The sequence below is a fragment of the Dendrobates tinctorius genome, unplaced genomic scaffold, assembly GCF_039654945.1.
Source record: "Dendrobates tinctorius isolate UK_male_01 unplaced genomic scaffold, ASM3965494v1 ptg000108l, whole genome shotgun sequence".
Taxonomy (NCBI): domain Eukaryota; kingdom Metazoa; phylum Chordata; class Amphibia; order Anura; family Dendrobatidae; genus Dendrobates; species Dendrobates tinctorius.
The window spans coordinates 3,264,735-3,290,239 of record NW_027361776.1 but is presented as its reverse complement, the minus strand read 5'-3'; positions in this window follow the sequence as shown (position 1 = coordinate 3,290,239).

The window sequence follows — 25,505 nt, the reverse complement described above, 5'->3', positions numbered from 1 at the left end:
AGGTCCTTGCTTTAGCCTGTGGGTTCAGTAAGAGAGGAACGTACTCCTCTACCACCGCCGATATCGGTGGACGGCCACATGGAGTTCGAGGTGCAAAAAATTGTGCAATCTCGATGGGTTCGTGGCTCTTTGCAGTACCTCGTCCATTGGAAAGGGTATGGCCCGGAGGATCGTTCCTGGGTACCGGCCAGATCAGTACACGCAGATCGCCTGGTCAGGGCATATCATGCTCGATACCCAGGAAGACCTGGGGGTCCGGAGGCCCCCCGTTGAGGGAGGGGTACTGTCATGGTATCTGGAATTTTGGTCTGACAAGCAAAGGGTTAATGTCATGGTATCTGGAATTTTGGTCTGACAAAGGAAGGGTTAATGGTTGGAGCCTCTCTTCGGTCTCAGGGAGGGTATTTATGGCCACAGGCGAGCAACCTTCCCTGTCGTTTATACTTCATACTTGAGTGTGTCCGACCATGCCTTTGCTAAGTGCCTCTCGCCTGCTTCCGTGTTTGTGGTGTGTATGACCTGGTCTGGATTTTGGTTTCTGTCTCTTGGCTTTCTGATTTTGTACCGTGCAGCCCGACCCGTGCCTGACCTCCTGCTTCCCTGACAATTCTTGTTCTTCCTGACTCTGTACCGCATTGATTCTCCAGTGTATGACTTCTGGATTGCCCGACCATCGCTACTGTATAAACTCCTGGCTCTCTGAGCCCTCTGCCTGTCACTTAAGCGTCCCTGTGATAAGCTCCGCCCCCTCTGACGTCACAGGTCACGTGGTACTAGGTCCTACAGCTTCTAAGTGCTTCTGCAAGCGCTCCGCCCCCTCCACAGGTCCTGCGATCTCCCAGCCTGTGCTGCTGACAGCCCCGTGGTCAGAGTTCCTACACCGATGCCGGGACCGCTGACCGGTCACGCTACCCTCCTGCAGATAAGGGTAAGCGTGATACCCGGCTCTTCCAGGATGGGTGATGGGGCAGCAGCAGACCGTCCTGGTGGTGTTGTGTGTTGGGCAGCCAATGGGTTCTCCTGTGATGACTCATCTTCTGCCATCCTTCTTGTAGGGGGAGAAGATGGGCCAGCCACCTCATCCCCTACAGGATCAATTATGGGCTCTGTCTCTGAGGCCGTTCCTCGATCCGTAAGGTTGGATTGAGTTCTGTTATGAAATAGAACAGAGGCAAAAATACATCAATATTTTTTGCCCTGTAAAGTATTTGTGTAATGTGGTGTGAGGTATCTACTTACGGTCTCAGATCCAGAATTGGGGCGAGGAAGGAGAGCCGGTCGTAATAGATATATTTCCTTTTGACGTATCCCGCATCCCCACTCCTGGACCGCTGCTGGCGTTCCCGGCGGTATTGGTCCCGGATGCTTCGCCAGCGTTTCATCACATCTTCCACTGCAATGTGACAGGAAATATTGTTAAATTCACATATTTGATAGGTCACATTTGCTACCAGTAGTCTAGGCATGGGGCCTTCTGGGGTGTGCTTTCTACCCATGGTGGCATATCTAATTGGCAGATACACAGGGTCTCTTTAGCTACACTTAATAATTGGTTTGTCTAGGAGGCTGAGGAGCTTGTGGCCTAAACCCAAATTATGGCTGTGTGAATCCACGTGTCACATCCAAATCTAACGGCCTCATGAGGCAAAAAGTACATGCACAGGGAGGGGGGTGCTGATTCTATATTCCTTTTTTGTTGTGCGCTAAGGTTACTCATGTTTTGCCTTGTACTTACGAATTTTATGCTGCTCCTCACGTGGTCGGTCACCAACGTCATGGTACACCTGGCGACAGATGCGCCTCCATGACGCCTCCTTTCTTGCCCGGTATGCATAATTGGCATCGCATTGGTCCCAGATTTCGGGACGCTCCTGCACCAGGACTATTAACATCTCCACATTTATGTAAGTGGACGCCATGCTGCTGCTGTACTCCGTGGAGGCGTACTTCCGGGATGTCTGGAGCGCTTTTTGAGCTCATTTGCATGTCTAGGCTTCCTGATTATGGATTGGCCCATTTCCTGTCACCAGCCAAAAGACATGCGTATTGCTCGCAGGTCACACGTCTGGTCCGTGTGTAATCTGTATTTTTTGCGCACCCATAGACTTGCATTGGCGTACTACGGTCGTAGTACGCTGACAATCGCAGCATGCTGCGATTGGCACGGAGCGTAGAATACGGATGAGAAATATACGCCTGGTGTGAGTGACCCCATAGAGAATCATTTGTCCATGTCTAATGCGTGCTTTTAGCGCCTCTCACTCGGCCGTATTCCTCGCCAGTGTGACCCCGGCCTAAGAAGTCAAAGCTGGTTGTGGTGTTCTGTGAAAAAAAAAATCATCCTTGAATCCGAATATCGAGTTCCATCATCATCCTTCAGGATCGCATATTGCTGGGAAAAAATATTTACAAAATGTTTCACCATATGAAAGTGCAAAGGTAGGCTTAGTGGTGCACTTGTAGTTCTCTCCTACACTTTTGCCCCCTCTCGACACCCCATTTCTTGTTTGACAGTGGACACAGAGGCTTTCCAAAGTCAGTCAAGCACTGGGTTAAATTCTGCAAACTATTTTCTGTTTTCTTCATAATTTTACAAAACGCCAATTGAGATTCTTACATTCAAAAGTGTCGTTAAAGAATATATCTTTATTGAAAAATTTGCACAACAGACAATGCTATCTAAAAGAATTTGAGATACACTGCAGAGAAAACTGGTAAATTTAACCCCTTAGCGACCGCCGATACGCCTTTTAACGGCGGTATTTATCTGTACTAAAACCACAGCGCCGCTAATTCATGGCGCTGTGGAGAAAGTGAATAGCGCCCCCCAGTGTCAGATTTTCTCCGGGGTCACGGCTGCCGGGGTAGCCAAGACCCCAGAGAACATGAATCGGTCGGTTTTTACCGACCCCGCTTTTGCGATCGCCGTTATTAACCCTATAACGACAATCGCAAAAAAAAAAGCCGCGATTTTTCATTTAATTTCTCTTTCCTCTGATGTGATCGCACATCAGAGGAGAGAGAAAGAGGGTCCCGATCCCCCTGGTACCTCTCCGTGGTCCTCTGTCCCCTCCCGGTGGTCCTGCGTCCCGCCGACGTCCTCCGATGGGCGCCGCCATCTTGGATCCGGGGGAAATGGCGGGCGCATGCGCAGTGCGCCTGCCGGGAATCTGTCGGCTGCGGCTGGCAGATTCCATTCATTCATTTTGATCACGATGATAAACTATCATCGTGATCAAAATAAACAAAATAGTACATAACCGCCCCCTCGTTTATCACCCCCTTAGTTAGACCAACATAACGAAATAAAGAAAATATTTTTTTTTCAGTTTTCCATTAGGGTTAGGGTTAGGGTTTGGCTAGGCTAGGGTTAGAGTTGGGCTAGGGTTAGGGCTCGGGTTAGAATTAGGGTTAGGGCGAACTAGGATTAGGGTTAGAATTAGGATTAGGGTTGGGATTAAGATTAGGGTTGGGATTAAGATTAGGGTTGGGATTAGGGTTAGGGTTGGAGCAAGAATTGAGGGGTTTCCACTATTTACCAACTTTGGGGGTCTAAAAATTGGGTCTAAAAAATCACTTTTGTGGAAATAAAAAAGACTATTTTCACGGCTCTGCGTTTATAAACTTCTGTGAAGCGCTTGGGGGTTCAAAGTGCTCACCACACATCTAGATAAGTTCCTTAGGGGGATTAATTTCCAAAATGGGGTCACTTGTGGGGGGTTTCCACTGTTTAGGCCCATCAGGGGCTCTGCAAACGCAACATGACGCCCGCAGACCATTCCATCAAAGTCTGCATTCCAAAATGGCACTCCTTGCCTTCCAAGCTCTTCCATACGCCCAAATAGTGGTTCCCCCCACATAAGGGGTATCAGCGTACTCAGGACAAATCACACAATAACTGTGGGGGTATGATTTCTCCTGTTACCCTTGTAAAAATAAACATTTGTGGGCGAAAAGATCATTTTTGTGGAAAAAATGGATTTCTTATTTTCACGGCTCTACGTTATAAACTTCTGTGAAGCACTTGAAGGTTCAAAGTGCTCATCACACATCTAGATAAGTTCCTTGGGGGGGTCTAGTTTCCAAAATGGGGTCACTTGTTGGAGGTTTCCACTGTTTAGGCACATTAAGGGCTCTCCAAACGCAACATGACATCCGATCTCAATTCCAGCCAATTCTGTGCTGAAAAAGTCAAACGGCGCTCCATCCCTTGCGAACTCTGCCGTGTGCTGAAAAAATGGTTTTGTAAATTTTGTTGTAAAAATGAGAAATCGCTGGTCAACTTTTAACCCTTATAGCTTCCTAATAAAAAAAAAATTTTGCTTCCAAAATTGTGGTGATGTAAAGTAGACATGGGTATCTGACCAAGATCCAGACGGGACTCCATATACACCACTATGGGTAATTATTTGGCACTTATTTCATTACACTTTTTTTCTTTACCGTGCACTGGACTTTAATGGCGCTTTTGTGTCTCTATGTGAAGTGCTTATTTGGCGGTATAAGGATTATGAGCTCTAGGGAATTTATCATTTAAATCCCTATTATTGGATAACATGTGCGGCTAAATATATTATAACTCTTTTTAAATGATCCTCTTTTTTTGAATAGTACATGTGTTATTCATACTTTGGGTTCCGCCTCTCTTGGTAATTTTATTGACCCATGGATTTAGTCACATGACACTGATTTATGCCTATGTATGTTGTTTAATATATAATGTTTGTACTACAAATATTTATTAAAGTTTAATCTTTCGATAAATATAATTATTCTCATTGCATTTTTGGCTACAAATACTCGTTGTTCCTCCTTTACTATAGTATTATATTGAGTTGCCTTGTAGCATGGGCATTTGTTGTTTTCTTACTGGTATTTTTCGTTTACAAGAAATAATTTTTTGTGGCCCATGGATCAGGCCTCTAAAATATTTTGTAGCATCTGATGTAGTATAAAGTCAGGTCCCCTACTGTAGGACACTAAGAGCAGAATATTTTTTTGTGGCCTTATGGATCAGGCCTCTATACTACACTAGATGCTACAAACTATTTTCAAGTCAGGTCCCATATTGCATGACACAAGAAACATGAGAATTTTTAGGTGTCCTGTGGATCAGGCCTCTATAACACACTAGATCAGGTGAGGGGAACTTCCGGCCTGCGGGCCGTACGCGGCCCGCAGTGGCTTTTCATGAGGCCCGCGGGCAGGTCCCTGGGGTCCCCAATGCTCGGGCGGCAGCTGTATCCTGTCAGATGCCGGCCCTTTAACCCCCAAGTGCACGGCACGCAGCGTTCATTACAAAACGCTGCCTGCCGTGCACATGAATGATGACGTCGTCTGGGTGGGCGGAGTTAGTGTCTGAGTGGGCGGGATTAGCGCCCAATGCTCTCCCGTCCACATGTCCCGGAAGAGGAGATGCTGCCAGAGAGGCCACAGTGATCTCTGTTCGTGCCCGCAGCTCTGTGCCTCCCCGGGGACCTCTGTGCTGGCAGCGGTGTGCTTTTCTACTTTTAATCTGTGCCCCTCAGCTATGTGCCCCTCCTGCTATGCAGCTATGTGCCCCCCATGATCTCTGTGCCCCCAGCTATGTTTCCACATGTGATCTGTGCCCCCCACCTATATATACCCCCTGTGATCTGTGCCCTCCAGCTATGTGCTCCCCTGTGATCTGTTTATTACAATAAATGGGAAAGAACAACCAAGCCGTCAGGAAAAAACAATAATGTATTGATGAAGATCCTGAGGCTACAAAAAATTCTTTCAATGTTTGTAGTTTTTTATTATAGATAACAGTCACACAAAAACCCAATGTTTCGGCCGTGCTGGCCTTTCTCAAGGGTATCTTATCTAAATAAGATGTGAGATAAACAACAAATCACAATTATTAATGTGTTTACCAAAAAACATTAATTGTTGACTGATATTTACTAAATATAAAAATATTATAATGTTATGACATTCCAAAGATATCTAACTAGCTGAAGAGCCCGGCGCTGCCCGGGCATAGTAACTAGCTGTGGTTAGTTATAAAAAATTATAATTATCCTCCATCCCATAGTCCCGTGCCCATGTACCCATCATACATATCCGCCATCTTATAGTCCCGTGCCCATATACCCATCATACATATCCGCCATCCCATAGTCCAGTGTCCATATACCCATCACACATCCTCCATCCCATAGTCCCTTGCCCATATACATATCCGCCATCCCATAGTCCCGTGCCCATATACCCGTCATACATATCCTCCATTCCATAGTCCCGTGCCCATATACCTGTCATACATATCCACCATCCCATAGTCCGGTGCCCATATATCCATCACACATCCTCCATCCCATAGTCAACCATAATGAGTGGCGGCAGCGCTTGCAACCTATGATGACAAAAGCGTCACCATGGCAACCATTGTGACATCATAATGAGGGGCGGGGCTTGATACGCACACAGTTTCCCCAGTATGCAAATAGGGGCATTATGACATCACAATGAGGGGCGGGGCTTGACGCACACACACTTTTTCCCCCAGTATGTAGATAGGGGCAAAAATGTTTGGTGAATTGGAACGCGCGGGGTTAAAATTTCGCCTCACAACATAGCTTAGGACGCTCTCGGGGTCCAGACGTGTGACTGTGCCAAATTTTGTGGCTGCAGCTGCGACGGTGCGGATGCCTATCCCGGACATACAAACATACACACACACATACATACACACATACATACACACTTTGAGCTTTATGTATTAGATATATAAAGCTCAAAGTGTGTGTGTATGTGTGTGTGTGTATATCCGGGATAGGCATCCGCACCGTCGCAGCTACAGCCACAAAATTTGGCACAGTCACACGTCTGGACCCCGAGAGCGTCCTAAGCTATGTTGTGAGATGAAATTTTAACCCCGCGCCAAACAATTCACCAAACAATTTTGCCCCTATCTACATACTGGGGGGAAAAAGTGTGTGCCATATGATGTCACAATGGTTGCCATGGCGACGCTGATGTCATCATAGGTCGCAAGCCCCACCGCCGCCCATTATGATGTCATAATGGTTGACTATGGGATGGAGGATGTGTGATGGGTATGTGGGCACTGGACTATTGGATGGAGGATATGTATGATGGGTATATGGGCACGGGACTATGGGATGGAGGATGTGTGATGGGTATATGGGCATTGGACTATGGGATGGAGGATATGTATGATGGGTATATGGGCACGGGACTATGGGATGGAGGATATGTATGATGGGTATATGGGCATGGGACTATGAGATGAAGGATGTGTGATGGGTATATGGGCACTCGACTATGGGATGGCGAATATGTATGATGGGTATATGGGCATGGGACTATGGGATGGAGAATATGTATGATGGGTATATGGGCATGGGACTATGGGATGGAGAATATATATGATGGGTATATGGGCATGGGACTATGGGATAGAGGATGTGTGATGGGTATATGGGCACTGGACTATGGGATAGAGGATGTGTGATGGGTATATGGGCACGGGCCTATGGGGTGGCGGATATGTATGATGGGTATATGGGCACTCGACTATGGGATGGCGAATATGTATGATGGTTGTATGGGCATGGGACTATGGGATGGAGGATGTGTGATGGGTATATGGGCATGGGACTATGGGATGGAGGATGTGTGATGGGTATATGGACACTCGACTATGGGATGGAGGATATGTATGATGGGTATATGGGCACTGGCCTATGGGATCGTGGATATGTATGATGGGTATGTGGGCATGGGACTATGGGATGGAGGATAATTATAATTTGCTATAACTATATGGGCACGGGACTATGGGATGGAGGATAATTATAATTTGCTATAACTAACCACAGTTAGTTACTATGCCCGGGCAGCGCCGGGCTCTTCAGCTAGTTATATATAAGAATGGCACAAACCATTGGAAACAGGTAGCATAAATAAATACATTCTTTTTCCATATAGCATATAGCTACAGTCTAATGCAGTTTCTGGTATCACAATAGTGTAGTATTTGTAATAGGATGTATATAATATAATGGGATATAAGCAAAAGAAAGAAAAAAACTCTTATACCTGTGTGGCTTTAATTAGGGAGTTCAGATTTCTGAGGATAACTAGGAAAAAGAAAAATAATCTTTATATATAAAAAAGTGAAATCCAAGAAAAGCCATTGCGCCTGTAATGACCTCATCAGAAATCAGACTCAAAATGTGACCAACCTGCAAGTGAAATGTGCGGAAAGACAGGACAGCACCGCAGGGGAATGAAAGAAACACAGACAAGTGAACCTATTTATGCCATTTTAATTGAAAAATGTAAGGCAGCTGTTTGAAACAAATAGCGCAGGGGACCGCGTGCGCAGATAGGCGCCCCAGACGGAAGTGGGGCATAAAAACTGGAAGTGGGGCATAGTATAGGTAAAAAAGGAAAGAAAAAAATGACTTTAGGAATTAACTATGAATAGCGCAATCATATGCGCAAAGTGTATGAGGGTAACCTGGATATTTTAAACCATATAAACCTTAAAAGGTAATATAACTAGAAAAACGAAGTTCATATCACTATCGCGCATGTGCCGTCCTATCCAAAAGACGGAAGTGGGGCATATTAAGCCGGAAAAAAGGAGCTATATTGAGCGATATGATAAAATCTGATAAGAGAAAAAAAGTGGTAAATGTCAACTATAATATGCATAAAGGGACGCATCACAATGAGGTCACATTTATATAAAAAGACATTTAAGTCTCATAAAATGGAAAAAAAGAAAAAAGAGAAAAGAAAAATTAGAAAAGAAAAAATGAATGTCAAATAAAAATTATTTTATATATATATAAATTTATTAATATAAGACACATAATTCATATCCGGTCACTGACAGAACCAGATAAGTGAATACCATACTCCCGCGATTAGGTCTGCAGAGACATAAAAGAAAAGAGACAAATAGAATTAATGTCAAAAAAGAATTTTTAATGAATATAGACATATACATGTACCTAGACAATTGTTCATAACCATAATTGAATGTAATCTCATGGAAAATAAAAAATATAATCTAATATATAAAGCTCAAAGTGTGTATGTATGTGTGTATGTGTATGTGTGTGTGGGTGTATGTCCGGGATAGGCATCCGCACCGTCGCAGCTACAGCCACAAAATTTGGCACAGTCACACGTCTGGACCCCGAGAGCGTCCTAAGCTATGTTGTGAGGTGAAATTTTAACCCCGCGCGTTCCAATTCACCAAACAATTTTGCCCCTATCTACATACTGGGGGAACAAGTGTGTGCGTGTCAAGCCCCACCCCTCATTGTGATGTCATAATGCCCCTATTTGCATACTGGGGAAGCAGTGTGTGCGTATCAAGCCCCACCCCTCATTATGATGTCACAACGGTTGCCATGGCGACGCTGATGTCATCATAGGTCGCAAGCCCCGCCGCCGCTCATTATGATGTCATAATGGTTGACTATGGGATGGAGGATGTGTGATGGGTATATGGGCACTGGACTATGGGAAAGAGGATATGTAAGACGGGTATATGGGCACGGGACTATGGGATGGCGGATATGTATATGGGCACGGGACTATGGGATGGAGGATGTGTGATGGGTATATGGGCACTTGACTATAGGATGGAGGATATGTTTGACGGGTATATGGGCACGGGACTATGGGATGGCGGATATGTATATGGGCACAGGACTATGGGATAGAGGATGTGTGATGGGTATATGGGCATTGGACTATGGGATGGAGGATATGTATGATGGGTATATGGGCATGGGACTATGAGATGACGGATATGTATGATGGGTATATGGGCACGGGACTATGGGATGGAGGATATGTATGATGGGTATATGGGCATGGGACTATGAGATGAAGGATGTGTGATGGGTATATGGGCACTCGACTATGGGATGGCGAATATGTATGATGGGTATATGGGCATGGGACTATGGGATGGAGAATATGTATGATGGGTATATGGGCATGGGACTATGGGATGGAGAATATGTATGATGGGTATATGGGCATGGGACTATGGGATGGAGGATGTGTGATGGGTATATGGGCACTGGACAATGGGATGGAGGATATGTATGATGGGTATATGGGCATGGGACTATGGCATGGAGGATAATTATAATGTGCTATAACTAACCACAATTAGTTACTATGCCCTGGCAGCGCCGGGCTCTTCAGCTAGTATATAATATAATAAATGAAATAAAAAGAGGAAGAAGGGAAAGCACACCACAAGCATTAAGCTAAAATATAGTTAATCATATATATATGAAATTATATATATATATATATATATATATATATATACAGTATGTGTGTGTATATCTTCTCCTGCATATCAGTGAAAGACCTCATATTCACGATTGAGACCGAAAGGCTCCAATGTTTGCAACGTGAATATCCAATATGCCTCACGTTCTTTCAATTTCTGTATTCTATTTCCCCCTCGTCTGGCCATAGGTACATTTCCTATAACCTGATAACGAAGCTGAGAAATCTGATGATTATAAGAGATAGAATGGGCAGGAATGGGTAAAAGAGTTCTCTTGCAGCGAATAGTTGATTTATGTTGTGAGATACGGTCCCGGATATGCTGGGTAGTCTCCCCAACATATCCGAGACCGCATGGATACTTAATCAAATAAACTACATAAGAAGAGTCACAACTATAATAGTCCTTAATTGAAAAAATCTTCCCGGATCTGGGATGAGTAAATGTGTCCCCATTCATAATGTTAGAACATTGTAGGCAATTTAAACAAGGGAAAGTCCCATTACGCTGAGATCTTAATAATATCTGTCTACTGGATTCACGTTGACTATCAATGTCGGCCCTTACCAATAAATCCCGTAGGTTAGGAGATTTTTTGTAACAGATCAAGGGTGGATCTTGAAATTCAGTAATCTCAGGATATGAGTCAGAAAGAAATCGCCAATGTTGTCGAATAATCTTGTGAAAAAGATACATAAAAGGATGATATGTATTAACAAAGGCCATTTAGTTGACTTTAATAATTGGTTTAGGTGTAAATGAAGATGCGGAGGACAAAACAGAATCTGGGTAGCCTCGAGATTCAAATTTAGACTTCATTTCTGCATGGCGAATGGTACGAGTATGATCATCCGTCACTATGCGATCAATCCATAAGAATTGTGATCTCGGGAGAGATTTTTTAATGTGTTTGGGATGGCAACTCGTAAAATGTAAAACACTGTTCTTATCAGTTCTTTTAACAAATAAATCAGTAAAAAGTTGATTCCGCACATTTCACTTGCAGGTTGGTCACATTTTGAGTCTGATTTCTGATGAGGCCATTACAGGCGCAATGCCTTTTCTTGGATTTCACTTTTTTATATATAAAGATTATTTTTCTTTTTCCTAGTTCTCCTCAGAAATCTGAACTCCCAGATTAGCCACACAGGTATAAGAGATTTTTCTTTCTTTTGCATATATCCTATTATATTTAGTGTTGACCATTCCGATACCGCAAGTATCAGGTATCGGCCGATACTTGCTGTATCGGAATTCCGATACCGACATCCGATATTTTTTCAATATCGGGCATCGGAATCGGAAGTTCAAAGTTGATTGACAGCCGAAATGACGTCATCATGATGCGCGGTGTGTGCGCATCATGATGCGCCGTCATTTCGGGCCTTCCGGGGGTCTCTGCCGGCCTGCCGGGGGGCTGTGCCGGCCTGCCGGGGGGCTGTGTGGACTGCCCGGGGTCTGTACCGGCCTGCCGGGGGGCTGTGCCGGCCTGCCGGGGGGCTGTGCACCCTGTGGGGGTCTGTACCGGCCTGCCGGGGGGCTGTGCCGGCCTGCCGGGGGGCTGTGCTGATGTCCGGGGGTCTGTGCAGGCATCGTCCGATGGGACTACAAGTCCCATCGGGCGATGCCTGCTACCATGACAGTGATTGACACATTAGCCAATGATGGGACAGTAGTAGTCCCATCATCCGGCTAATGTGTTAAATGTTAAAAAAATAAAAAAAAAATACTACATACATACTACATGCATGCTACATACATACTACATGCTACATACATACCACATATATACTACATGCATGCTACATACATACCACATATATATTACATGCATGCTACATGCTACATACATACTACATGCATGCTACATACATACTACATGCTACATACATACTACATATATACTACATGCATGCTACATACATACTATATGCTACATACATACTACATACATACTACATATATACTACATGCATGCTACATACATACTACATGCATGCTACATACATACTACATGCTACATGCATGCTACATACATACTACATGCTACATACATACTACATACATACTACATGCATGCTACATACATACTACATGCTACGTACATACCATATATATACTACATGCATGCTACATACATACCACATATATACTACATGCATGCTACGTACATACTACATACATACTACATATATACTACATGCATGCTACATACATACTACATGCTACATACATACTACATGCATGCTACATACATACTACATGCATGCTACATACATACTACATGCTACATACATACTACATGCTACATACATACTACATGCTACATACATACTACATGCATGATACATACTACATGCTACATACATACTACATATATACTACATGCATGCTACATATATACTACATGCATGCTACATATATACTACATGCATGCTACATACATACTACATGCTACATACATACTACATGCTACATACATACTACATGCTACATACATACCACATATATACTACATACATACTACATGCATGCTACATACATACTACATGCTACATACATACTACATACATACTACATGCTACATACATACTACATACATACTACATGCTACATACATACTACATACATACTACATGCATGCTACATATATACTACATGCTACATACATACTACATACATACTACATACATACTACATGCATGCTACATACAATACATTCATACAATACATACATAGACATACAGTACATATAACAGAGTAACATACTTACCAATACTTGTCACATTGTTCCCCGAAGCCATTGTCTTTTACGGAATAAATATTAACATAACAAACCACAAAAATACTCACCCATGATCCGAAGCAGTCCACGAGTGTGTCCCACGACGATCTTGGGTAGAGAACTGCAGCATCAGCTGATGCTGCCGTTCTCTACGGGCTGCAGGAATCCAATGACGGAAGGTAGGTATCCTTCCGCACTGTATTCCTCCGCCACTTAAAAAAAAAAGTCCCTAGTCTCACTTTATGGCAAAAGCTGCGTGGGAACTTTCTCACACAGCAATGTCAAAAGTGAGACTAGGGACTATTTTTTTTTAAGTGGCGGAGGAATACAGTGCGGAAGGATACCTACCTTCCGTCATTGGATTCCTGCAGCCCGTAGAGAGCGGCAGCATCAGCTGATGCTGCAGTTCTCTACCCAAGATCGTCGTGGGACACACTCGTGGACTGCTTCGGATCATGGGTGAGTATTTTTGTGGTTTGTTATGTTAATATTTATTCCGTAAAAGACAATGGCTTCGGGGAACAATGTGACAAGTATTGGTAAGTATGTTACTCTATGTTATATGTACTGTATGTCTATGTATGTATTGTATGAATGTATTGTATGTAGCATGCATGTAGTATGTATGTAGTATGTATGTAGCATGTAGTATGTATGTAGCATGCATGTAGTATATATGTAGTATGTATGTAGTATGTATGTAGCATGTAGCATGCATATAGTATATATGTAGTATGTATGTAGTATGTATGTAGCATGCATGTAGTATATATGTGGTATGTATGTAGCATGTATGTAGTATATATATGGTATGTATGTAGCATGTAGTATGTATGTAGCATGCATGTAGTATATATGTGGTATGTATGTAGCATGTAGTATGTATGTAGCATGCATGTAGTATATATGTAGTATGTAGCATGTAGTATGTATGTAGCATGCATGTAGTATATATGTAGTATGTATGTATGTAGCATGTAGTATGTATGTAGTATGTATGTAGCATGTAGTATGTATGTAGCATGCATGTAGTATGTATGTAGCATGTAGTATGTATGTAGCATGCATGTAGTATATATGTAGTATGTATGTAGCATGTAGCATGCATGTAGTATATATGTGGTATGTATGTAGCATGTAGTATGCATGTAGTATATATGTGGTATGTATGTAGCATGTAGTATGTATGTAGCATGCATGTAGTATATATGTAGTATGTATGTAGTATGTATGTAGCATGTAGTATGTATGTAGCATGCATGTAGTATATATGTAGTATGTATGTATGTAGCATGTAGTATGTATGTAGTATGTATGTAGCATGTAGTATATATGTAGCATATATGTAGTATATATGTAGCATATATGTAGTATGTATGTAGTATGTATGTAGCATGCATGTAGTATATATGTAGTATGTATGTAGCATGCATGTAGTATATATGTGGTATGTATGTAGCATGTATGTAGTATGCATGTAGTATGTATGTAGTTTTTTTTTTTTTTTTTTTAACATTTAACACATTAGCCGGATGATGGGACTACTACTGTCCCATCATTGGCTAATGTGTCAATCACTCTCATGGTAGCAGGCATCGCCAGATGGGACTTGTAGTCCCATCGGACGATGCCTGCACAGACCCCCGGACATCAGCACAGCCCCCCGGCAGGCCGGTACAGACCCCCACAGGGTGCACAGCCCCCCGGCAGGCCGGCACAGCCCCCCGGCAGGCCGGTACAGACCCCCACAGGGTGCACAGACCACCGGCAGGCTGGCACAGCCCCCCGGCAGGCCGGTACAGACCCCGGGCAGTCCGCACAGCCCACCGGCAGGCTGGCACAGCCCCCCGGAAGGCCCGTACAGACCCCCGAGAGGCTGTACAAGGGCAGGAAAGGGTTTTTCCAATTCCGATACCGGAAGTCTCATAGACTTGAATGGGACTTCCGGTATCGGCATCGGCGATACCGATACTTTTTTTAAAGATCGGCCGATCCATTCCGATCCGATATTTTGAAGTATCAGACGGTATCGCTCAACTCTAATTATATTATATACATCCTATTACAAATACTACACTATTGTGATACCAGAAACTGCATTAGGCTGTAGCTATTTGCTATATGTAAAAAGAATGTATTTATTTATGCTACCTGTTTCCAATGGTTTGTGCCATTCTTATATCTAATATATAAAGCTCAAAGTGTGTATGTATGTGTGTGTGTATGTGTGTATGTGTGTGTGTATGTCCGGGATAGGCATCCGCACCGTCGCAGCAACAGCCACAAAATTTGGCACAGTCACACGTCTGGACCCCGAGAGCGTCCTAAGCTATGTTGTGAGGCGAAATTTTAACCCCGCGCGTTCCAATTCACCATTTTTGCTCCTATCTACATACTGGGGGAAAAAGTGTGCGCGTGTGAAGCCCCGCCCCTCATTGTGATGTCATAATGCCCCTATTTGCATACTGGGTAAGCAGTGTGTGCTTATCAAGCCCCGCCCCTCATGTCGTCACAACGGTTGCAATGGCGACGCTGATGTCATCATAGGTCGCAAGCCCCGCCGCCACTCATGATGATGTCATAATGGTTGACTATGGGATGGAGGATGTGTGATGGGTATATGGGTACTGGACTATGGGATGGAGGATATGTATGACGGGTATATGGGCACAGGACTATGGGATGGCAGATATGTATATGGGCACGGGACTATGGGATGGAGGATGTGTGATGGGTATATGGGCACTTGGCTATGGGATGGAGGATATGTTTGACGGGTATATGGGCACAGGACTATGGGATGGCGGATATGTATATGGGCACGGGACTATGGGATGGAGGATATGTATGATGGGTATATGGGCATGGGACTATGGGATGGAGAATATGTATGATGGGTATATGGGCATGGGACTATGGGATGGAGGATATGTATGATGGGTATATGGGCATGGGACTATGGGATGGAGAATATGTATGATGGGTATATGGGCACTGGACTATGGGATGGAGGATATGTATGATGGGTATATGGGCACGGGCCTATGGGATGGCGGATATGTATGATGGGTATATGGGCACTCGACTATGGGATGGCGAATATGTATGATGGGTGTATGGGCATGGGACAATGGGATGGAGGATGTGTGATGGGTATATGGGCATGGGACTATGGGATGGAGGATGTGTGATGGGTATATGGGCACTCGACTATGGGATGGAGGATATGTATGATGGGTATATGGGCACGGGCCTATGAGATCGTGGATATGTATGATGGGTATATGGGCATGGGACTATGGATGGAGGATAATTATAATTTGCTATAACTAACCACAGTTAGTTACTATGCCCGGGCAGCGCCGGGCTCTTCAGCTAGTCTAATATATAAAGCTCAAAGTGTGTATGTATGTGTGTATGTGTGTGTTTATGTCTGGGATAGGCATCCGCACCGTCGCAGCTACAGCCACAAAATTTGGCACAGTCACACGTCTGGACCCCGAGAGCGTCCTAAGCTATGTTGTGAGGTGAAATTTTAACCCCGCGCGTTCCAATTCACCAAACAATTTTGCTCCTATCTACATACTGGGGGAAAGTGTGCGTGTCAAGCCCCGCCCCTCATTGTGATGTCATAATGCCCCTATTTGCATACTGGGTAAGCAGTGTGTGCGTATCAAGCCCCGCCCCTCATTATGTGTGATGGGTATATGGGCATTGGACTATGGGATGGAGGATATGTTTATGGGCACGGGACTATGGGATGGAGGATGTGTGATGGGTATATGGGCAATGGACTATGGGATGGAGGATATGTATGATGGGTATATGGGCACGGGACTATGAGATGGCGGATATGTATGATGGGTATATGGGGACGGGACTATGGGATGGAGGATATGTATGATGGGTATATGGGGATGGGACTATGAGATGAAGGATGTGTGATGGGTATATGTGCACTCGACTATGGGATGGCGAATATGTATGATGGGTATATGGGCATGGGACTATGGGATGGAGAATATGTATGATGGGTATATGGGCATGGGACTATGGGATGGAGGATGTGTGATGGGTATATGGGCACTGGACTATGGGATGGAGGATATGTATGATGGGTATATGGGCACGGGCCTATGGGATGGCAGATAAGTATGATGGGTATATGGGCACTCGACTATGGGATGGCGAATATGTATGATGGATGTATGGGCATGGGACTATGGGATGGAGGATGTGTGATGGGTATATGGGCATGGAACTATGGGATGGAGGATGTGTGATGGGTATATGGGCACTCGACTATGGGATGGAGGATATGTATGATGGGTATATGGGCACGGGCCAATGGGATTGTGGATATGTATGATGGGTATATGGGCATGGGACTATGGGATGGAAGATAATTATAATTTGCTACAGCTAACCACAGTTAGTTACTATGCCCTGGCAGCACCGGGCTCTTCAGCTAGTTCTTAATAAACACTGGCCAATATTAAAAACTGAAGCGGTTCTTGGTGAAGCACTCCCTGCTAGACCATTAATGACCGCAAGGAGAAGCAGCAATCTAAGGGATATGCTTGTCAAGAGCCACTATGTGGCCAGGCCTTCTTTTCCTTTTAACATTGGAAAACCTTGTCAGGGCTGCTTCCCTTGTGGGTCTTGTTTGGCGTGCCGAAATGTGGTACGTGCTAAGGATTTTAGTACATCGGATGGTACTAGAATCTTTCAGATTAGAGAATACATTTCGTGCTGCAAATTAATTTATGTGGGATTAACATCTAGGGAATTGCGTGTTCGTGTAAGGGAACATGTCAGGGATATTAAGGCAGCCCAAACTGTGGTAGATGTTGCATCATTAAAGACAATTCCCCGCCATTTCAGACTGTGCCATGCTTGTGATTCTGATCTCCTCAAGATAAGAGGCATTGATCAATTACATAGTGGTATTAGAGGGGGAAATCTGAAGCGCAGGTTGGCGTAGCTTGAATGCAAGTGGATTATAAGGCTCAACACTATGACCCCTTCGGGCCTTAATGAAAAATTGAGCTTTTCCTCATTTCTATGATTTTTTGCGCTTTGCTTCCTTCTTTTTCAATGAAGTTCATCTGTTTTTGGGATCTTTTTATATAATTTTAATTAATTATGTGTTTTTGTTTTTAATTTTTTCCAATCGCGGATATTGTCACAGCAATAACCTGCATTAATCTTGTGTCTCATAAATTGGACTGGAATGGACTGCGAGCGTCATATCACGTTTGGAGAGCCCCTGATGTGCCTAAACAGTGGAAACCCCAATTCTAATTCCAACCCTAACCCCAACACACCTCTAACCCTAATCCCAACCCTAACCACAAACCTAACACCAACACACCCCTAACCCTAATCCCAACCATAACCCTAAACCCCAACCCTAACTTTATCCTAACACTAGCCCTAACTTTAGACTAACCCTAACTTTAGCCTAACTCTAACACTAACTTTAGCCTAACAATAACCCTCTATAGGCCTCTATAACATAGTGCTTGACAAGTGTGACCAACTTTTTACTATTGATGCTACCTATGCAGCATCAATAGTAAAAGATAGAATGGTAAAAATAATAAAAAATATAAAAAATGGTTATTCTCACCTTCCGACGGCCCCCTATCTCCTCAGCGGTGCTTACGGCATCTTCCGGTCCCAGTGATGCTTTTCGCGAAGGACCTTTGTGACCTCAGGCTCGCGAGAGCGCGACGTCATCTCATATGATTCGCGCAAAGCATCACTGGGACCGGAATATGCCAGCAGCGTGATGAGAGGCGGGAAGGCTCCGGGGGCCATCAGAAGGTGAGTATATCCTGATTTTTTATTTTAATTCTATTTTTTACAGGATTATGGTACCCAGGGAATTGAGGAGAGTCTCCTCTCCTCCAGACCCTGGGTACCATCTGCACATAAAGTGCTCACTTTACGCATGGTGGGCATAGCCACATGCGTAAAGTGGGCATTTCAATGCAATCCTATGGGTGCGGAATCGCCATGATTCCGCACAAAGAATGAACATGCTGTGTATTTTTCCGCCATGCGATTCCGCAGCGGAAAAATAGCACAGCAATGCAGAATCCCATAGGATTGCATGGGATGCGTTTTCGCAGTGTTTTTGCAGCGGAAAAATGCTGCAAAAATGCAACGTGTGCACATAGCCTAACAGTAACGCTAACTATAGCACTAACCCTAACAGTAACCCTAAAACTAACCCTAACTATAGCACATACCCTAACTATAGCACTAACCCTAACAGTAACCCTAAGTATAGCACTAGCCCTAACCCTAATCCTAACCCTAACAGTAACCCTAACCTTAACTATATCACTAGCCTTAGCCTACCGTATCTGCTCTTTTTACTTTGTGACATGATCGCTGACTGGCACAGCTGTTGCCAGCAGCGCTTGTCACACTGTTTCTCCTCTGATCTCTCACTGACAGGAGATCAGAGGAGAAACAGCGTTACTATGAGGCAGATCGCCGGGAAAGTTCATTGCTACAACACTTTCCCAGTGATCTCACTCATTAGCGGCTGTGATGTTGATGTCATCAGGAACTGAACCAATCAGGTCCCGATGAGGTCGGGGGTCACAGGAAGCAATGTGCACCAGGATCACCACATTTTAAGGTACGTGGGGGTCTCGGGGACACAAAACCGCCGACCGTAGACGAACGTCAGCGCTGTACAAAGCTCAGCAAGCGCCGACGTTCATCTACCATCGGTGGTCATGAAGCGGTTAAAGTCAGGTCCCCTATTGTATGACACTAGAAGCAGAAGATTTTTATTGTGGCCTATAGATCAGGCCTCTATAATACACTAGATGCTACAAACAGTGATGAGCGAACGTGCTTGCCACTACTCGTTACTCGCCCAAGTATCACTGTACGCAGTGTACTCGGCAAGCAGCGAGTATTTCCGGGATTACTCGGTGGGAACTCGGGTTTCCACCCAGCATTTTTGGCGGACAATAGAGACCCAATTACAGTGCAGGGATTGTCTGCCAGGCCATGAAATGCCGCAGCCATCTTTCTTGCGGTCATGCAGTGATTGGCTGGCCGCACAGCATCATCAGTGGTATAAGGGACCGGACGCCACCCTGCTTGGCACATTCAGCTCCAGATTGAGTGTAGGGAGATCGGCTACCCTGATAGAGTAAGAATTGGGGATTTATTAGTTAGTGTGGGGTCTACCATCCTAAATACTCACATACAGCTAAAGCAACAGTCCTTTTAAGGACTAACTCTGAAGTATATAGGTTCCAGTGTAAGGCAGGCAGGGGAGTGTAAGTCACTCTATACACATCAGTGCAAGGCCTGCAGGCACTGTATGTGTGTATCTGGTGCTGCTGCTACCTGTGGGATATATTAGCTGTATATAGCTAGCCCCAGGTGCAATTGGAATACAGGCCGCTTATTTTTTGGTGTGGTATCTCATATTTGTGCGTGCTCAAAGTTTGGCCAGTTTACGGCTGTTTATTTTGTGCTGTCTATCACTCTTGTTTAAATACAGCAGTATTTTGCCCCCAAAAAGCCACACATTTATTGTAGTGGTATCTCTGTGGCAGCTCATCTGTGTGTGCTCAAGGTTTGGCCAGTTAACGGCACTTTTCTTTATTTTTCCTGGGTGAATCTGTACTTATATAAAGGAATAGTTAGCCCCCCCCCATAAAAAAAACAAAAAACAGGGCACATATTTGTCATAGTGGTATCTCCGTGGCAACTCATTTCTGTGTGTGCTCACAGTTTGGCCAGTTTACAACTCTTATTTTTTGGGCTGGCTGTCACTTTGGTTTAAATACAGCAGTATTTTGCCCCCAAAAGAAAGACAACACATTTATTGTAGTGGTATCTCCGCGGCAGCTCATATCTGTATGTGCTCAAAGTTTTGTCAGTTTAGGCCACTTTTCTTTATTTTTCCTGGGTGAAACTGTACTTATATACAGCACTAGATGGGCCCAAACAAAAAGAAAACAGGGCACACATTTGTCATAGGGGTATCTCCATGGCAGCTCATATCTGTGTGTGCGCAAAGTTCTGCCAGTTTACTGCACTTTTCTTTATTTTTCCTGGGTGAATCTATACTTATATACAGCAATAGTTAGCTCCCCCCCAAAAAAAAAAACAGGGCACATATTTGTCATAGTGGTATCTCCGTTCAGCTCATATCTGTGTGTGCTCAAACTTTTGACAGTTTATGGCGCATTTTTTTCTTTTTCCTGGGTGAAACTGTACTTATATACAGCACTTAGGCCAAAAATACAAAAAAAAAATTGTCTAAGTGGTATCTCCATGGCAGTTCACATCTGTGTGTGCTCAGAGTTTTAACAGTTAACGACGCTTTTCTTTAGTTTTCCTGGGTGAAAATACTTACAGTAGATACAGCAATAGGTTGCATTCTTTTACAAAAGCAGGCCACATTTTAGAGTGGGGTCTACCTCTAACATGCTTCATACAACCGTGTGCCAAAAATGGAGGCATTTTAGGCCTAAATTCCCTTTTTGGGTCAGTCTGTCATTCTCACTATATCCAGCAGACATTTGCATCCACCAAAAAACTAATAAACATATTTGACAGTGTGGTATATCTGTGACACACCTCACACGTCCGTGTGATAAAAACTCACGGAACATAGGCCGGTAATCCAGTGATTTCCTTTCTGATACTCAAGTTATATACAGCACTATGTTGCATTCTTTTAAAAAACAGACCCCACTGTAAAATGTGGCCTATCTCTGACACACCTCATACATCCGTGTGCCAAAAATTGAGTCATTTTAGGCCTAAATTCCCTTTTTTGGCCAGTCTATGACTCTTGTTATATACACGCAGTGCCTGGGCTGACAAACATGTCCCCATGGGGGGTACATTTTTAAAAAATATACTATGGGCATCATAGACCCCTTGTCAAAAATTGGACTGCCTATAGCAGCACAAGCACAAAACCCTGGTGATTTAGTGGCGGACAATGAGGATACATAATGATAAAGCATACTGAAATCAAACAAATAAATAAAGAATGTGAATCCACCTATGAAAGAAAAAAAAGAAAAGGGAGGGGTGAACACAGGTTCATAGACATGAAGCCATAATGTGTCTAACGAGATATGTATGTCCCTAGTAACAGCTCAGAGACAGGGATATAAATTAAAATATAATAGTCTTTCAATATTTTTCTATTGGAGAGCTATACACTAGGTCCTAAGAGGATGGTCCAGATATAGTAAAACTGTAAAATATAAGAACAAATGGGAAGAATATACGTACATCTCATTTGTAGGAAAATAATCCCCTGGAAGAGTAACATTTGTTTAGGTTTCAAATTTGTTACGGGCATCATAAAAACACCCTTGCACAAAAATTGAGTGACTTTTGCATCACGGAATATGTTCACCCGGGTGTTCAACTGGTTGTGGATGATGAGAATGAGGATAAGGAGGAGGATAACACCAAACAGACCAAATCATGAAGCGGATATACATGTATGGTTGTGAAATACACCTCCACAAAAAAGACTATGTATTTGAGGTTATGTTTTGCTGCTTTCATTCGGTGGTGTACAGAAGTCTGTCCCAATCCAGGCCTTGTTCATTTTTATAAAAGTCAGCCTGTCACCATTGTCAGTTGACAGGCGGATGCGCTTATCTATTGTAATTCCACCAGCGGCACGAAAACCCCCCACTGACAGAACGCTAGCAGCAGGGAAGGCCAGGATCTCCAAGGCGTAGAGAGCACGTTCATGCCACGTGTCTATCTTGGTTACCCAATAATTAAAAGGCACAGAGGAATCCCGTTGAACGTTTGTACGATCTGCAAGGTACTCCCTCAGCATATTCCCAAACATTGCACTTCTTGTGCCAGCACCCCTTGCCTCTGTGCCAGCATGATGGGAGGGTCTGAGAAAAGTGTCCAAGAACTTTGCCATTGTTCCCCTGCCTGAGCTGGATTGTACTTCTGTCTCTGTCGTTTGTACTCCTTGGTTGTACAACAAACTCAGACGTCTGCTCACATGGGAATTTTTTGCAGTCATTCCGCTACAAGGGCCCTCTGGTACAGCTACATTTTGGTACACCTCTCTGCCTCTGGAAGAAGAGATTGAAAGTTCTCCTTGTAGCATGTGTCTAGTAGTGTAACCAACCAGTAATGAATATCACTGAAAATGTTTATAATGCGAGGGTCACGGGAAACACAGCGCAACCTAAAGTCAGCCAAATGCGTCCAAGACTGTTAACAGGCAACACTTCTGTGTCCTCACCAACAGCACAAAAGACAAAAAAACTGACTGGTACATCCAGACAAGTGTGAATAGGTGCATACCAAGAGGAGCTACCCCCATATACAATATACAAAACAAGGTTGCGCTCTATCATGCTAACATGTGAAATTTGAATAGCAATATGGCTTTGGAGTATTGGGAAAAAATATGAGACGCTTAGCATAAAATTTGGCCAAATATCTGCCCATCAGCCATTGTCAAGGCGGTCTCAAAGTCTGATGGGTCCCTGACCTGTGTAAATACCTCTCTAAAGATACTGTCACACTTAGCGATATCGCTAGCAATATCGCTATAACTTGTGACGTTATAGCGATATTGCTATCGATATCGCTATGTGTGATACTTACCTACGACCCGCTCCCCCGCTGGTTATCGCTGATCGCGCGAGAAAGTCCAGGACTGTTTCTCGTCGTTAGCTTCTTGCGGCGCTTCCTGTGGAGAGACGAGCAACGAGTGTGGAGCCGGGCGGGAGGACGTCAGGATCGCCTAGTGTGACAGGTAAGTAGCGACCCCCGACCCCTTTGATGTCGCTGGTGAGATCTGCCTGTGTGGCAGCTCACTAGCGACCACTTAGCGATGCACCAGCGATCCTGACCGCGTCATATCGCTGGTCAGGATCGCTGGTGCATCGCTAAGTGTGACAGTACCTTAAGGCTGATGTCTGAATTCCTGGGTGAATGTGGACACCTCTGTCAGTAATGCCTGCATTTATAGGTAAGTAGGGACCTGCTCTAATTAAAATCACCACCTGGTGGAGGGTGGAGTGTTCAGTCAGTAAGCTAACATACAAAAGACAAAAAACTGAGTGGCACATCCAGACAAGTGTGAATTGGTGCATACCAAGAGGAGCTACCCACATATACAATATACAAAACAAGGTTGCACTCTATCATGCTAAAGCATGTCAATGTGGAATATGTGAAATTTGAATAGCAATACGGCTTTGGAGTATTAGGAAAAAAATATGAGACGCTTAGCATAACATAGTGATTAAGGTTGAAGGGAGACTTTAAGTCCATCTAGTTCATTTGGCCAAATATTATCTGCCCACCAGCCATCGTCAAGGCGGTCTCAAAGTCTGATGGGTCTCTGACCTGTGTGAATACCTCTCTAAGGCTGATGTCTGAAATCCTGGGTGAATGTGGAAACCTCTGTTAGCAATGCCTGCATTTATAGGTAAGTAGGAACCTGCTGTAATTAAAATCACCACCTGGTGGAGGGCGGAGTGCTCGGTCAGTAAGCTAAGAGAGGTATTCACACAGGTCAGGGACCCATCAGGCTTTGACGCCACCTTGATGATGGCTGATGGGCAGATAATATTTTGCCAATTTTATGCTAAGCATCTCATATTTTTTCCTAATACTCCAAAGCCATATTGCTATTCAAATTTCACATATTCCACATTGACATGCTTTAGCATGATAGAGCGCAACCATGTTTTGTATACTCACTAACAGGACAACTGACCATGCTGTACTCCTCCTCCTTGTCCTCAGGCCTACAAAACTTACAACGAATCTCAGTAAAATCATAGTACAAACATCATTGTAAATACCTTCTTGTAAATACACCCCTGTAGTTTTACGCTCCCCCATCGCATTTTAGACTGTAAGTTGTCACGAGCAGGGTTTTTTTTTAAATTATTGTTATAGTTGTTACTTAGTGCAGATTGTTGTAAGTTGTCATGAGCAAGACTGTTTTGTTTTTTTAAATTATTGTTATCGTTGTTACTTAGTGTAGATTGTAAGCTGTCATGAGCAGGGCAGTTTTATTTGGGTTTAATTATTGGATTAAATTCAAAGAAAACACAGATGAACGGCACCAAGGCACTAATCCATGAGCCATGCGAGGAAAAAGCGGACGACAGCCGTTTCGCGAACACAGACGGTTCAACAGGTCCAGGTGTGTAATTACGTGATGTCATTTCCTTAAATAGGTCTATGACTAACAACAAGTGAATATATAAAACCATGAATAAACATTTTCAGTTAAAAACAAATAACATAATTACATCTTCATGCTGACTGAAGCAAAGATCCCAACAAGTAATTTTCTTTTTATCTTATCAAAGAGGCTTTTTACAATAAAATGGAAATATATAA